The sequence below is a fragment of the Nyctereutes procyonoides genome, unplaced genomic scaffold, assembly GCF_905146905.1.
Source record: "Nyctereutes procyonoides isolate TBG_1078 unplaced genomic scaffold, NYPRO_anot_genome, whole genome shotgun sequence".
Classification (NCBI taxonomy): domain Eukaryota; kingdom Metazoa; phylum Chordata; class Mammalia; order Carnivora; family Canidae; genus Nyctereutes; species Nyctereutes procyonoides.
This window is the reverse complement of record NW_026575049.1, coordinates 51,119,489-51,133,952: the sequence shown is the minus strand read 5'-3', so window position 1 is coordinate 51,133,952 and position 14,464 is coordinate 51,119,489. Positions and strand designations below refer to the sequence as shown.

Sequence of the window (14,464 nt, the reverse complement as noted above, 5' to 3'; positions counted from 1 at the left end):
TGTGTTGGGTAGTTGGATGTGGAGGCATAGGGCTGTGTAGAGGCTCAGAGAGAGACAGCTCCAGTAATTGAAGCTTTGAAAAGTGGATAACCCCTTCCTCCTCTTTGCAGAAAAAGGATAATGTGGGGAAAAAGCAGCTGAGGAAGTATTTTGAGAATGGAAATGTTTGAAGGCTCTAACATAGGAAAGAAAATAATCAGTCTCAAGTATGTGCTAAGTTTTTCACACAAAGGGTGGAAGAGTGCAAGACAGTTACTCCTTAATCTGGAGAAGTTCATTAAGATGCTAAATTTAGAAGAGAGTGTCACCGTAACTACCTTTAAATAACTCACTTGTGGCAAATTTCCCAGACCCTCCATAGTTAGCTCTTGCTGAGATGAACTGGCTGAGGCACAATATTTACTGTGTGTAGATTGTTAAATGCATGTCTGAAAGGTTCAGTGTTTACCTTTCAAAAGACAAAGAGAAGAGAGGCATTGAGAGAATGAAACACAGTTGAACTTGAAAAGACAAAGGCAGACAGACTAGACCTGGGGAATAGATGGAGATGAAATCTAGAACTTATCATTTTGGTAAACTTAAGATCATTCTTAGGAAAATACACAATCTTTTTGGTTGAGTAGAAAAACTAACATTAGAGTTTTTAAAGCTCTAGAGATCATTCTTTTTTGTTTTTAAAGATTTTATTTACTTATTCATGAGAGACACAAAGAGAGAGAGAGGCAGAAACATAGGCAGAGGGAGAAGCAGGGTCCCTGTGGGGATCCTGGTGTGAGACTTGATCCCAGGACTCTGGGATCACGACTTGAGCCGAAGGTACACGCTCAACCACTGAGCCACACAGGTGCCCCTCTAGAGATCATTCTAATCCTTGCTATATTCAAAGTATAGTCAAGCACTCAGCAGCATTAGTATCAGCAGGAGTTTATTAGAAATGCAGAAGCCCAGGCCCTACTCCAAACTCACTAAATAAGAGTCTGCATTTTTAACACTCACAAGTGATTCATACACACATTAAAGTATAAGGAGCACTTAATTGGAATGGCAGTTTCCAGACTACTCAAAGTAGAAATCCATGAAAGATTTCCATGAAATCTTATATGGAACCCAACTCTATAAAACAGATCACAGTGGACCTGCTGTGGTTGAAAATGGGCTGATGCTAAAAGGCAGCTAAAGGCTGGGAACACCCAGGCATTTTCATACAGTGTTCCTCCAGGAACACAGTTTGAAAACCACTGATCTAATGGATTGAGCAGAAGTACTATCAGAATCTTTAGGGCCAGGCTCTGTCAAATTCCTAAGCTCTCTCTCTCTCTTTTAAAGATTTATTTATTTGAGAGAGAGAAAGTGAGTGAGTGTAGGAGGTGAGTGGAGGGAAATAGAATCTTGAGAATCTCAGGCAGACTCCTGGCTAGGTGCAGAGCTCATCGCTGGGCTCCATTTCATGGCCTTGAGATCATGACCTGAGCTGGAACCAACAGTCAGACACTTAACCAACCAAGCCACCCAGGCACCTCTCCCAGGCTCTTTTTTTACTTCTACCTCACTGAGAACTTCTACAATTAATCCGTAATAATGATAGGATTTGTTCTGCCTTGTGAGAGTTGAAATTTTTAAAGACCTAGAAATCACTGATCTAGGTGCCTTTTCTCAAAGATGGGGAAACTAAGGCTTTAGAATGTGACCAATGAAACTCAGTAGAAACATAGGTACAGGAACACCTGGGTGGCTCAGTGGTTGAGCATCTATCTGCCTTTGGCTCAGGGCGTGATCCCAGAGTCCTGGGATTGAGTCCCACATTGGGTTCCCTGCAGGGACCCTGCTTCTCCCTCTGCCTATGTCTCTTTCTTTCTCTCTGTATCTCTCATGAATATGTAAATAAATTTTTTTAAAAAAATTTTAAAACCCCACATATGTACATTTAAAATTATACTAATCACTCACAAAAGAGGCTACTAGGGCAGCCCAGGTGGCTCAGCGGTTTAGCGCCACCTTCAGCCCAGGGCGTGATCCTAGAGACCCGGGATTGAGTCCCATGTCGGGCTCCGTGCATGGAGCCTACTTCTCCCTCTGTCTGTGTCTCTGCCTCTCTCAATCTGTGTATCTCTCATGAATAAATAAATAAATAATTTTAAAAAAGACTAAAAAAAAAAAAACAACACAAAAGAGGCTGCTATAGATTGAATGTTGTGTCTGCCCCCACTACCACTGCCACCCAAGTTCATATGTGATTAGGTGATGAGAGGGGAGTTGTACAGAATGGGATGAGTGCCTTCATGGAAGAGACCCCACAGAACTTATATGCCCTTTTCATCATGGGAGGTTACAGTGAGAAGATGACCAGCCATAAACTGGGAATTGGGTTCTCACCAGACACCAAATGGTGGGACTTCCCAGCATCTAGAATTGTGAGAATGAGATACTTGTTTTTTGTAAGCCACCCAGTCTTCGGTATGGTGTTATGTCAGCCCGAATATACCAACACAGAGGGAAGCCTAAAGCTTCAATAATTCTTAGGGATAGAATAAATTCCATATCCCTTCTAGTCCCTCCCTCCTTAGCAGTCGAGTAGAGAGACAGTTTGTACAGTTTTTAAAAGCTATAAGCTTAGACTTGGGTTAGAATTCTGGCTCTGCTACTTACTAGCCCAGGCAAAATATTTCCACATTTTCTCAGCGTCTTCATGTCTAAAATGAAGACATGTGGAATGGTACAATTCCAGCCTCAGAAGGGTGCTATGAGGCCAATGTATGTGAAACAATTGAACACATGGCCTGGTGAATAATAAGTGCTCAGTAAATGCTAGCTTCTATTGTTATTTTTAAATGAACAACAACTAAAAAGTCAACCTTAAAAAAAATAAAATAAAAAAATAAAAAGTCAACCTTGTTCAATTTTAGGAATTGCCCAAAAGGATTGTGCAAGAGAAGCTAGAGAAGTGTGTTTCCTTCTCCGCTGCTAGAAGAATAAACAAATTATATCTATAGCAGTTGGGTATCCAGTAAATAGAGTTTATTTAAAATTAAATACTGCAGTTGTGAAACTGACTTTTGATAAATTAGGTAATTGCTCAGGGAAAGCAGCATTAAAGAGATTCCAAGTTATATTATAGCAAATATAAATTTTTGTTCCACAGTAGTTTGCATTTAGACTTAGGCATTTTTAGTTAACTATGGTCAGTTGCTGCTTCACTCTGTCTCTTTGATTGTGCAACCCCAAACTTTGAAGTCACCTTTGACTCCTTTCTTTCTCTTATACCTTTAAAATGTGTCTAGAATCTGACCTCATCAGATGCCTGGGTGGCTCAGGGTGTGATCCCAGGTCTGGGGATCGAGTCCCACATCAGGCTCCCCGCAGGAGCCTGCTTCTGCCTCTGCCTATGTCTCTGCCTCTCTCTCTCTGTGTGTCTCTCATGAATATATAAATAAATAAATCTTAAAAAAAAAAAAAAAGAATCTGATCTCTTCTCCTCACCTTTACCACTACCACCCTGCTCAAAGCTTCAGTCCTCTCTCACCTGAATGGCTTTAATTCCTAATATTCCCCACACACACACACTTCTTTTCTTGCCACTAAGCAGTATTTCCTTACCACAGCAGCCAGAATGATCCTCTTAAAATCTGTCCATTCAAAATCTGCCCGTTTGGGTAACCTCATCTCAAAACTACTGTGTGGCTTCCTCATTTCACTCAGAATAATGCCAAAGTCCTTATAAAATCCTACCACGTTTTACATGATCTAACCCTGTGTAGCACTGCCACCATTGGCCTCCCTGCTCTTTCTTGACAGTGCCAGGCACACCCAGCCCTGTGACCTTTGCTTTCTGCCTGGATTCTTCTTCCAGATATCTGCTTAGCTAACTCTCTCACTTCCTTTAAGTCCGTGCTGAAATTTTACTTTCACAATGAGGCTTGCCTTGACCTCCGAATTTGATACTGCAATTACCCCCAACCATGTCTCAAGAATCTTAATACCCTTTCCCTCCCTATTATACTTTATCTTTCCCAGGGCAACATTATCTTCTCACACACTTAGATAGCCTATTTATTATGTTTTGGTTAAGTCTGGCATCCTGACAATAATGTAGCTTTCACAGGGACAGCAGTCTTTCTTTCGATCTCTGACATATACTTTTTGTTTTAAAGACTTTATTTATTTGTGTGTGTGTGAGAGAGAGAGAGAGAGAAACACAACAAGGGGGGAGAGAAAGAAGCAGCCTCCCCACCGAGCAGGGAGCCCAACATGGAATTCGATCCCAGGACCCTGAGATCATGACCCAAGCTGAAGGCAGACACTCAACCGACTGAGCCACCCAGGTGCCTCTCTGACATATCCTAGTTATGTAGAACACTGCTTGGCAAGTAGTACATGCTCAAAAAATATTTGTTGAATTAACTGATAAATTTTGTGGTTACTAGTTCGTGTGTGTGTGTGTTTGTTGTTTGTCTTATTTGGACAAAGATGAAGCAAATGGACAATAATTTAACAAAGCCAATGATTACATGAGTTGGAGTTTTCCATTTTCTTTCAACTTCTCTTTGTTTTCAGTTTCTCCTTCGTGCTACACTGAAACCCTCAAGTGTCCTAAATACAGCTCTAAGCTGATGTCCGTGTTTCCTCATCTAAGAACCAGTCGTGCCCATGTTGCCCTCCCCTGTTCCCCTTCTAGACCTCAGCCATACTCCATCTGTTCACAGAACACAATTTTCATATCTAAATAGCCATTATTTCTGGGACTGCCTGGTCTTACATATTGGCTAAGAGGCACTCATTCTCAGGCCGATAGTTCAGATTGGTTCTATTGCAGTAATAAAGGGAGAGAATAGTAGTGGTGCACAGAGGAAGATTTAGGGGAAAATGATGAATCTTTTATTACTCACACACACACACACATCCTCATGAGACTAGAAAAAGAAGACAAATTGGAAGAGGGCATTGATAAAGTTGTATGCTATTCACTCTGGTTTATGAAACCCTCCAGTGGCTCCTTTACAAAATCTTCAGCAGAATCTACATTGCCTATAAGTATTTGATGGATGGATTTTCTTTTGAAGGGATTCCTGAATATGTTCTGATTCCTACTTCAAGAGTGACACAGGACAAAAAGTGGAAGCTTTCCATGGGAGGGCTACACAAGAAAAATTTTAGGTATGGAGATTGCAGCCTTCTGGGAGTTGCCTGTCTGCCATGGGTTAGGGTGATGGGCCATGCAAAGGGAGGTTGATTTGCTGCCCCTACCAGGGCACAGCGTGTATGTCCTGCAGCTAGAGAGATGTGAACCTGGCAGCTGGTGGATGGTGAGTGCATAGTCATGGAATGGGACCTAAGGTGCTTATGAGCAGCTGCCATCATCCTGAAAGTATCCCTGTGCAAGTAAACAAAACACCAAGAAGAAATGAGAGAGAAGAAAGAAAAGTGTTTTGTATTTTAGTATCTTTAGCATTGCAGTGTATTGGCACTTTTTCTGCTTTTTGAACAAGGTGCCATGTTTTCATATTTCACTGGGTCCTACAAATAATGTGGTCAGTCCTACCTAGGCATTCTACTTCCTTTTCCTTTCCAAGTAACAGACTATAACATCTGAGTGGTGATGTGTCTTCCATTAGTGAAAATAAGCCAATTTTTACAACACATAGTATTATTAATCTTCGATTACCTTTGATGGGCTTAGCAAAGGGGAAGCAATTTTTTCCTGTACCCATAAGAATCACTCTATCATTAAATTCACTTTATTATATGATTTAAAATGAATAAGCAGGGAAGAAAATTTAGTACTTGTCAGTAAAATTCCATTTTAAATTGCAGTAATTTCTTTTCTGAATGTTCTTGATATCCAGCAATCATGATATAAAACGTTGCTTATGTATAGATATTATATTACATAGGAGAATTTATTTTCAGCTCTGAGGCAGTCAAGTCTTCTAAGAATAAAATAAACATTAAAAATAATTGAAACTTTGAAATATGCATTTCTTACTGATACGATTGCTATCTCTTCTCATATTAGGAAAGTGGTATTGCTTGGTAGAAAGACCCAGAATTCTGGATTAAAAGAAGAAAATGCGCAAATTATTTAATCTTTCTAGCTCCCAATTTTATCTTTATTAAATAAAGACCTTCAAATAAGTAGAAAATCTCTGTTTCTTCCAACCCTGGAGTTTAGTGATATTTGAATCATGCTTTAAACACATATACCCATATTCTGTTTTGTTTTGTTTTGTTTTTTTCATATTCTGTTTTTTAAATGAATACTACTACTCTTAAACTGTCTTTAATAACTATGGGTCTTAGGACATGTTTGCATGGAAGTAGTAGAAACCTACTGAATTTGCTCAGGTAAAAATTCTTTTTCCTTTTGAGAAATTGTATCATGTCGAGCAAGAATGTATAAAATACATATATATGTGAATATGAACTATAAAGTAACCACCAGCCAGTTTAAGAAAGAGAATACTGCCATGCAGTAGAAGACCATTGTTTTCCCTTCTCTGAAAATATGTCCCTCATTCACCTTCAGAGGTAACTGTTACACCGCTTTTTTGAAATATTTTCTTGGGCAGCCCCAGTGGCCCAGCGGTTTAGCACCGCCTTCAGCCTGGGGTGTGATCCTGGAGACCTGGGATCGAGTCCCACATCAGGCTCCCCGCAGGCTCCCTGCATGGATCGAGTCCCACATCAGGCTCCCTGCTTCTCCCTCTGCCTGTGTCTCTGCCTCTCTCTCTCTGTGTGTCTGTCATGAATAAATAAATAAAATCTTAAAAAAAAAGAAATATCATTTTTTTGTTATTCTTTATAGATTTTGCCATCTATATGGGTATCATTAAATAATATTTTATTTTTTAAGAAGATTTTATTTACTTGTTTATTTATTGAAAGGGAGAGAGCACACATATGTGAGGAGGGGGAAGGGTAGAGGGAGAGAAAGAATCTCAAGCAGATACCAAGCTGATCATGGGTGCAAGGCTTGATCTCACCACCCTGAATTTGTGACCTGAGCTGAAATCAAGAGTAGGATGCTTTACTGACTGAGCAACCCAGGTGCCCCTAATATATTATTTTAAAAGGAGTTGCATTATAAAAATACTTTTGTAGTCCACAAAAGAACAGAGAAATGACTAAGGAAAAACAGGAAATCAATACATTTCAGGACTCTCAGTATCAAGATTTTATTGATCTTTGCTCTGCTGCTCTACCATTAATGTGCCTCAGCTATCGGGAGTGTTGAGATAGAAAACCTATTTTGCTAAAATGGCTTGTTTTTCCTTGGTCAGATGTCTATCTTTGATCCAATCAACTGCGCCTCAGGAGAATACTTATATGATAGAAACAAGGTAGCCAGACTACCCAGTCAGAATTTGTTCAAAGGTTACAGGCTGTTCAGGTAATAGCTAGATACAATGTATAATTCAGCTAATGGTAGTGTCATTTTGAACAAGTCTGAACTACCATTGGACTTAATTTCTCATAAGCAGATACTGCATTTCATATTCTTTTGAAAAATATCTTCAGATCTTTATGAGGAAAAAAATGCCAGCCTTACTTCAGTTAATCTAGCAAATGAATTTTCCCCTTTTATTTACTTCAGTGTCTGTGTTGCTACTTGACCGAGAAGTGTATTGAACCTCACTCGTTGCAGCTCTGCACTGGGCTTCTCCACTGGCCAGGTCCATAGAATCTTTTCCCAAACCAGTTAAGGAGCTCAAATGCCACATGTTCAATATCAAATATGATAGAACAAATGCATTCTTTTTATGCTTACCACATTATTTTTTTTTTAAGATTTTATTGATTTATTCATGAGAATACACAGGAGAGAGAGAGAGGCAGAGACACAGGCAGAGGGAGAAGCAGGCTCCATGCAGGGAGCCTGACATATGTTTACCACATTATTTTAAACATAAAGTGTGTATCAGAGATGCAGATCATCGATTCCATCCATCCTCACCTCTAAAAGACTCTGACTTGCTGCCATCACAACAGAGCCCTTCTGGCCTGTTTGTACTATGTGACCTCATCCTTCTCCTAGACTCAGGCAAGTAAGCCGTGGGTACTTGGCTGGCTCAAGAGGATGCCTCCCATCACACAGCTAAATCAATCAGATTTTCCTTTTCGAACATTTGAAAGAGGAGACACAGAAAACAAGGGAGTAGCTACATCACTTTTATAGGGGAGCCAGAAAGAGTGATTGCCCTATTCTCACCCTTGCCTGTTCCTTGAATTCTGTAAGATCATTCATTCTTATAATATAGATCAAGAGTATAATAAACAGAGGGACTAACTTGAGTAGATTACTTGAAATAAAACTTACCCTAAAGCAAATAGCAAAAGAAATCTAAATACCATTAAGTATTTTTTCCTTTTTTGTTTTTTTTGAAACTTATATTTCCTTAAACTTAGTAGTTCTCAAAGTTGAGCGTGCATCAGAATCAACTAGAGTCTTGTAAAGTGCAGATTGCTGGGTCCCATCCCAGACTTTCTGATTCAGTATATCTGGGATGGGACTAGGGCATTACATTTCACATTTCTAACAAGCTTGCTGGTGAATGCTGATCTTTCTGGTGTGGGATCATTCCTTGAGAAACAATGCCCTAGAAATAATTATCTATGATGACCATATCAAAAAATAAAAAATAAAAGTAAAATGGCCATATCTAACATGACTTTTTTTTAAACTTCAAATTAGAATTCTTCAGAAGAATACAGTGTCTAAGAGTTCATGCCCTGGTTGAAGCTAGATAGCCTAGTTACAGATCCTAGCTCAGCCACTTACAATGTAGGTGAGCTTGAACAAGATTCTTTTTTTTTTTCAAGATTTTATTTATTTATTCATGATAGACACAGAGAAAGAGAGGCAGAGACACAGGCAGAGGGAGAAGCAGGCATCATACAAAGAGCCTGACGGGGGACTTGATCCAGGGTCTCCAGGATCATGCTCTGGGCTGCAGGCAGCACTAAACCGCTGCGCCACCGGGGCTGCCCCTCGAACAAGATTCTTAACATTTCTGTGCATCTTCATCTGTTGAGTAGAAAATGTAATACACAATACCAACAAGCAGCCTAGCACTATATAATTGCAGGCATTCATATAAACTACAACATGAATGGCATCTCCTAGAATTGTGTGAAGAGACCATCCTGTTATAAGTACCTACCTGAGGGAGTTGTGACAGTTAAGATCATTGTAAGAATTAAATTAAGTGTAATGCATATGAAGAGTATAGAATAATACCTGGCACATACTAAGGGTTCATTAGACACTATTAGAAATTGATCCATAGGGATCCCTGGGTGGCGCAGCGGTTTGGCGCCTGCCTTTGGCCCAGGGCGCGATCCTGGAGACCCGGGATCGAATCCCACATCGGGCTCCCGGTGCATGGAGCCTGCTTCTCCCTCTGCCTGTGTCTCTGCCTCTCTCTCTCTGTGACTATCATAAATAAATAAATAAAAAATTAAAAAAAAAAAAAAGAAATTGATCCATATATTGGCTATGCAAAGAAAATCTTGAAAACATGGTCATGGTGACTGTATTCTTAGTTCAGATTAAAGGAATGCAGTAACCACTGTGCAGGCATAGTAGATTTAAATTTTGTTTTTGTTTTTTTTTTTCTAAGAGATACATGCTTTGGAGAGCAGGGAGGTAGAAAAAGAAAATATGGCCTTAATTCTCCCAGGGCACAAAACTACCCTTTACACTATACACATATCTAGCAAAAATTAAACAAATAATCACTGCTGTCCCCAAATTGGCTTTTAATATCCTGAAATATTAATATTCTATCAAGAAGTAGTTGATGCTCTGTATAGTTTGGAACCTATTGATTTTTTAAATTAAGTCTATTTACTTCTTTAACATATTGTGTCCTGATTTAAAATATTACTGTAGGGCCTAGGTGGTAGAGTGCACAATTTTATTTGATAAGATAAGAAGTACTTTAAGCAGGGAAACAGTTAAAAAACCAAGGTGGCAATTGGAACTATAGGAATAGTACAAGCCAAGTGAGCTTGGTGCCATAAGAAAAGTCCTTTAAACATGAATGTGAATATTTATAGCAATATTATATATAAGAGTCCAAACCCAGAAACAACCCAAATGTTCATCAGCTAGTAAATGAATAAACAAAATATAGTATATTAGTTATCTGTTATTATGCCCAGATCACCCCTCCAAAATGTAGTAACTTAAAACAGTAAGTGTTTATTTTCTCACTGTTCCTATGGGTCAGGAATCTGGACCTTGCTTAGTGGGGTATCTCTTAGGAGCAAGTCGCTAAGTCCACCCCATTCTCAATAGGAAGCAACCACACAAGGCCATGAATACCAGAAGGCAGGGGTCGTTGAAGGCTATCTTAGAAGCTGCCCACCAATGTGGTATATCCATACAACAGTACTATTCAGCATTAAAACCGGAAAAGAAAAAAACTGGAAAAAAACTACTGAGATATGCTGCAAATGGGTGAATCTCAATAACATTAGACTAAGTCAAAGAAGTCAGATATAAAAGACCAGATACAATACTGTATAATTCTATTGCTTGACATTCTGGAGAGGCCAAACTCTCAAGAAAATCAGTTGTTACTAGGGCTGGGGGTTTGAGTGGGAAAGCAGAATTTGGGGAGGATGATGAACATGTTCTAAAACTGGATTATAGTGATAGCCACACAACTCTATATTTTTACCAGAAATCATTAAACTGTACACTTACAAAAAAGATGGCATGGGATACAAAACAACTGGCTTGTATTTTTCAAAAACTGTCAGTGTCATGAAAGACAGCAGAATTATGTCAGATTAAAAGAAATGAAAAAGGCATGACACCAACTGCAGTGCACCATCCTGCATTGGATCCTGAATGTTGGGATGAGGGCATGGTGGGATGCCTTAAGGATATTATTGGGAAATTGGAGAAATTACATATGGACTGTAGTTTAGATAATAGTATTGTACAATATTAAATTTCCCAAATAATTGTCCTGTAGGTATGTAGGAGAAAGTCTTTGTTCTTTATAAATACATGCTCTTTAATGGTAAAGTTGCATGTTTTCTGCAACTACCTTTCAAGTAGTTCAGGAAAAAAATTATATTAATTATATGTGTATAGAGAATATGGAGGAGTGATAGAGTAAATGTAGTTCATTGTTAACAATTGATGAATCTGGGTGAAGGGTGTATAGGCATTCTTTGTATTGCTCTCACAACTCTTAAGTTTAAAATTATTTCAATGAACACCAATAAAAAATAAATTTATTATAAAAAATAAAAAAATAAAATTATTTCAAAATAAAAAAGTATAAAAAAATAAAACAAATCTTTGAATGAATTCTCTCTCATAGCTTCCAGCTAAGATCACACACGACTATGAATACAAAGAGAAAAACCAACTGTAGAAAAAAGGAAATAAATAATTTTTGACCTACTACTTGTCAGGTATGTACTGTTTAGCTTTGTTTCAACTAATTTTCGGAACATCCTTAGAGCACTGGTTCTTCACTTCATCTGCCCATTACAATCACTTAGGGAGTTTTAAAATTCCCTATGCCGTTGCAACAGCCACACAGATAAATTTAGAAACTCTGGGAGTGGGACCCAGTCAGCAGTGTATCTAAAGTTCTTCAGGTGATTCGACTGTGCAGCCAAGGTTGGGACCACTGCCTTGGACCTAAAGCTTTATTATGTCCCTTTTATAATTGTCAAAGTTGAGGCCTAGGGAAATGGGATAACTTGCCTGTGGCTTCACAGCCTGTGGAAGTGGCAGAGGATAGAGTTGAATGTGGATGCACAGAAAATGGATCCACATCCATTTTCAGGTTCTCTCTACCACATTTCCTGGCCATCTGGGGTCCTGCCTCTGCCTTCCCCAGCCTGCTCCACAGGCAAGAAGCTGAGCTGGATGCTGCAAAATACAGTCAGACTTGCTTTGGGTTTTAAGGAATGAATAAAATGAACACGTACATATAAAGGATAATGGATATTTGTAGAAAAACTGTATAAAAGCACATACATGTTTTGTGACCTGGTGAAATCAGGTCCTGAGAGTAGTTTCAATCAAGAAAGTCATCTTTGATAGGTGGTCAGGAAAGAGAAATTGACATCTGTAAACTTTTTTTCTCATGAAAACGTTATCTCCTTTCAACTTTTCTTTCTCCACTATTTTCTTCCTTGGCTTCCCTTAAATTTCCTTGACTAGACAAAACAGACCTAATTTTTAAAAATTGTAAAATAAGGATTTTTGAAAAGACTTCACTCCAGATTTTGAATAATTCAGTATGTTTCCTTGAAGCCGTGTTTCCCATTAACTTGAAAATCATTAGGAAGAATACTGTTTTATTTTAGTTTAGTCTAACTAAATTTTCATATTGCTGAACAGATAGCGTTCATGTTATAAATCTTAATTGTTGCTGCTTCTAGGATTCCCAAACATTTAGAAATAAGCCTTTTCAAGTGCTCTTTAAGCTGAAGGGGAAATTTGACCCACAGTTTATCACTTAGCTCATTAGCATACTAATATGACTACAATTTGCCTTTGACTAGGGGGTTGTGTTTTCACCCCTGTAATCTTGTTGGTGGGATATCACAGTTTTGGGTTGATTTTTAAGACAAATTGTATATCTACACTAGGGAAATAAGGTGGTGTTAATACAAGAAACTTGGAAGTGAATTAATTGCTTTGAAACAATCCCATGTTGGTTTAGCCCCTTAGGTGGTGTTATTTGCACAGCTCTCGCAAATGCTAATGATCAATTCACATTGGCATTTTAACAAAATCAACCCTAAGACATTTCTCACACTTCCTAATGAATGATTCTTTTTTTTTTTTTTCTTCATCTCGAGTTACCTAGGTCCTGTGGTGATCTAGAGTAGCTCTATTTTGAAAAGAGAAAGTGTGGCTGAGACTTTCTAATAGCTTTTTCAGATAACTAGTTCAGAATGACACAGCTCTTTGCTAGCCACCAATGCAAAACTTTTTGATGTGGGTACCCATGGGAAGGAAATTAATACGAGGCTGTATTGATGGAAATCTTACTGGTAATTGAGATTTTATTATTTAAAAAATGCAACCAAATATTTTAAATAATAACATGTTATTCTAAAATATTCTGAAAATATTTGAGAAGGCCTGTAGTAAAAAGCACACTCACTGTAGAGAGGCAGGATGTTTCTGTTACAATAACGCCATTGTTTTCTGAATGTGCTATAGACTGTGTTCCCTCCAAATTCATATGCTGAAACCTAATGCCCAACGAGATAGTATTTTATAGGTGGAGCCTTGGGAAGGGTTTGGGTCACAAAGGTTCATGGGATTAATGATTTTATAAAAGAAACCCCAAGGGTGCCTGGGTGGCACTGTCTGTTAAGCCTCTGACTCTTGGTTTTTGGCTCAGGTTGTGGTCTTAGGGTTGTGGGATGAAGCACTCTGTCGGGCTCTACACTGGGCAGAGTCTGCTTGTCCCTCTCTGTTCCTCTCTGCCATGTGTGTGCGCTTGCTCTCTCTCAAAAAAATTAATCTTTTTTAAAAATTATAAAGCAGAGTACATTACAGAGACATGCTATATTGTGAGGGCCTAGAACAGTAACTGGCATATATTAAAATCTCAATAAATGTTTACTGAATGGATGGATGGATGGATGGATGAATAAATGAGACCTTGGGCATACAAACCCAAGAGAAGAAAGCTAGGATTGGTACAGACAGGCTAGTGCCTGAGGCAGATAATCCAATATGGTACAGTATACAGTGACCACATTCCTATTTCTAAGGAGTAGGACAACTCAAGTATAATCAGATTCATTTTGGCAGGTAGGGTTGGGCAGAGGCAGAAATGTTAACCTGATTACTATTCTCCACCCTCAGCTAATGTATTCCCTTCCTTCTCTTTTCCACCTACATATGTTGCTAAGATTCCATCATTCCTACCACCTAAGCCTACCTACCCATCACCACCTGTAGGGCATCAGAAATGTATATAGCACTCATGACCTAAAGAGCTAGCCTAAGTAACCTGGGTTGTATCTAGACATGGAATAGATAAAAGCTACTTATATGCTCTGGTATTGTGTTAGTTCAGGCTGTTATAACAAAGTACCATAGACCAGATGGCTTATAAACAAAAGAAATTTATTTCTCACAATTCTGGAAGCAGGAACTCTCAAGATCAGGGTTTCTGCATGGTTGGATTCTGGTGAGACCCCACTTCTGGGTTGCAGACTGCTGACTTCTCCTTGTGTCCTCATATTGCAAAGAGAGGGTGGAAGATCTCTCTGGAGTTCCTTTTATAGGGGCACTAAACCCATTCGTAAGGGCACTACCCTTATGACCTAATTATCTCCTGAGGGCCCCACCTCCTAGTACCATCACACTAGGGGTTAATATTTCAACATATGAATTTTAGGGAGATACAAGCATTCAGTTCATAATAAGTATCAAACCTAAAAATATCTCAACCATTTCAGAAAACTAGGGCTC

General features: G+C 38.8%; 1 long non-coding RNA gene across 3 annotated transcripts in view; it reads left to right on the top strand.

Annotated features, from left to right (window-relative positions):
• The window catches only part of LOC129511524 (uncharacterized), a 62,620-nt gene that overhangs the window by 7,862 nt on the left and 40,294 nt on the right, over positions 1-14,464 (top strand). For 2 of the 3 annotated variants that reach the window (XR_008664854.1, XR_008664852.1), the window contains exon 3: positions 11,334-11,427. This is a non-coding gene — a long non-coding RNA (uncharacterized LOC129511524). Of the gene's footprint in view, positions 1-5,057; positions 5,152-11,333; positions 11,428-14,464 lie in introns of all 3 variants that reach the window. The other variant, XR_008664853.1, reaches the window with a different exon arrangement.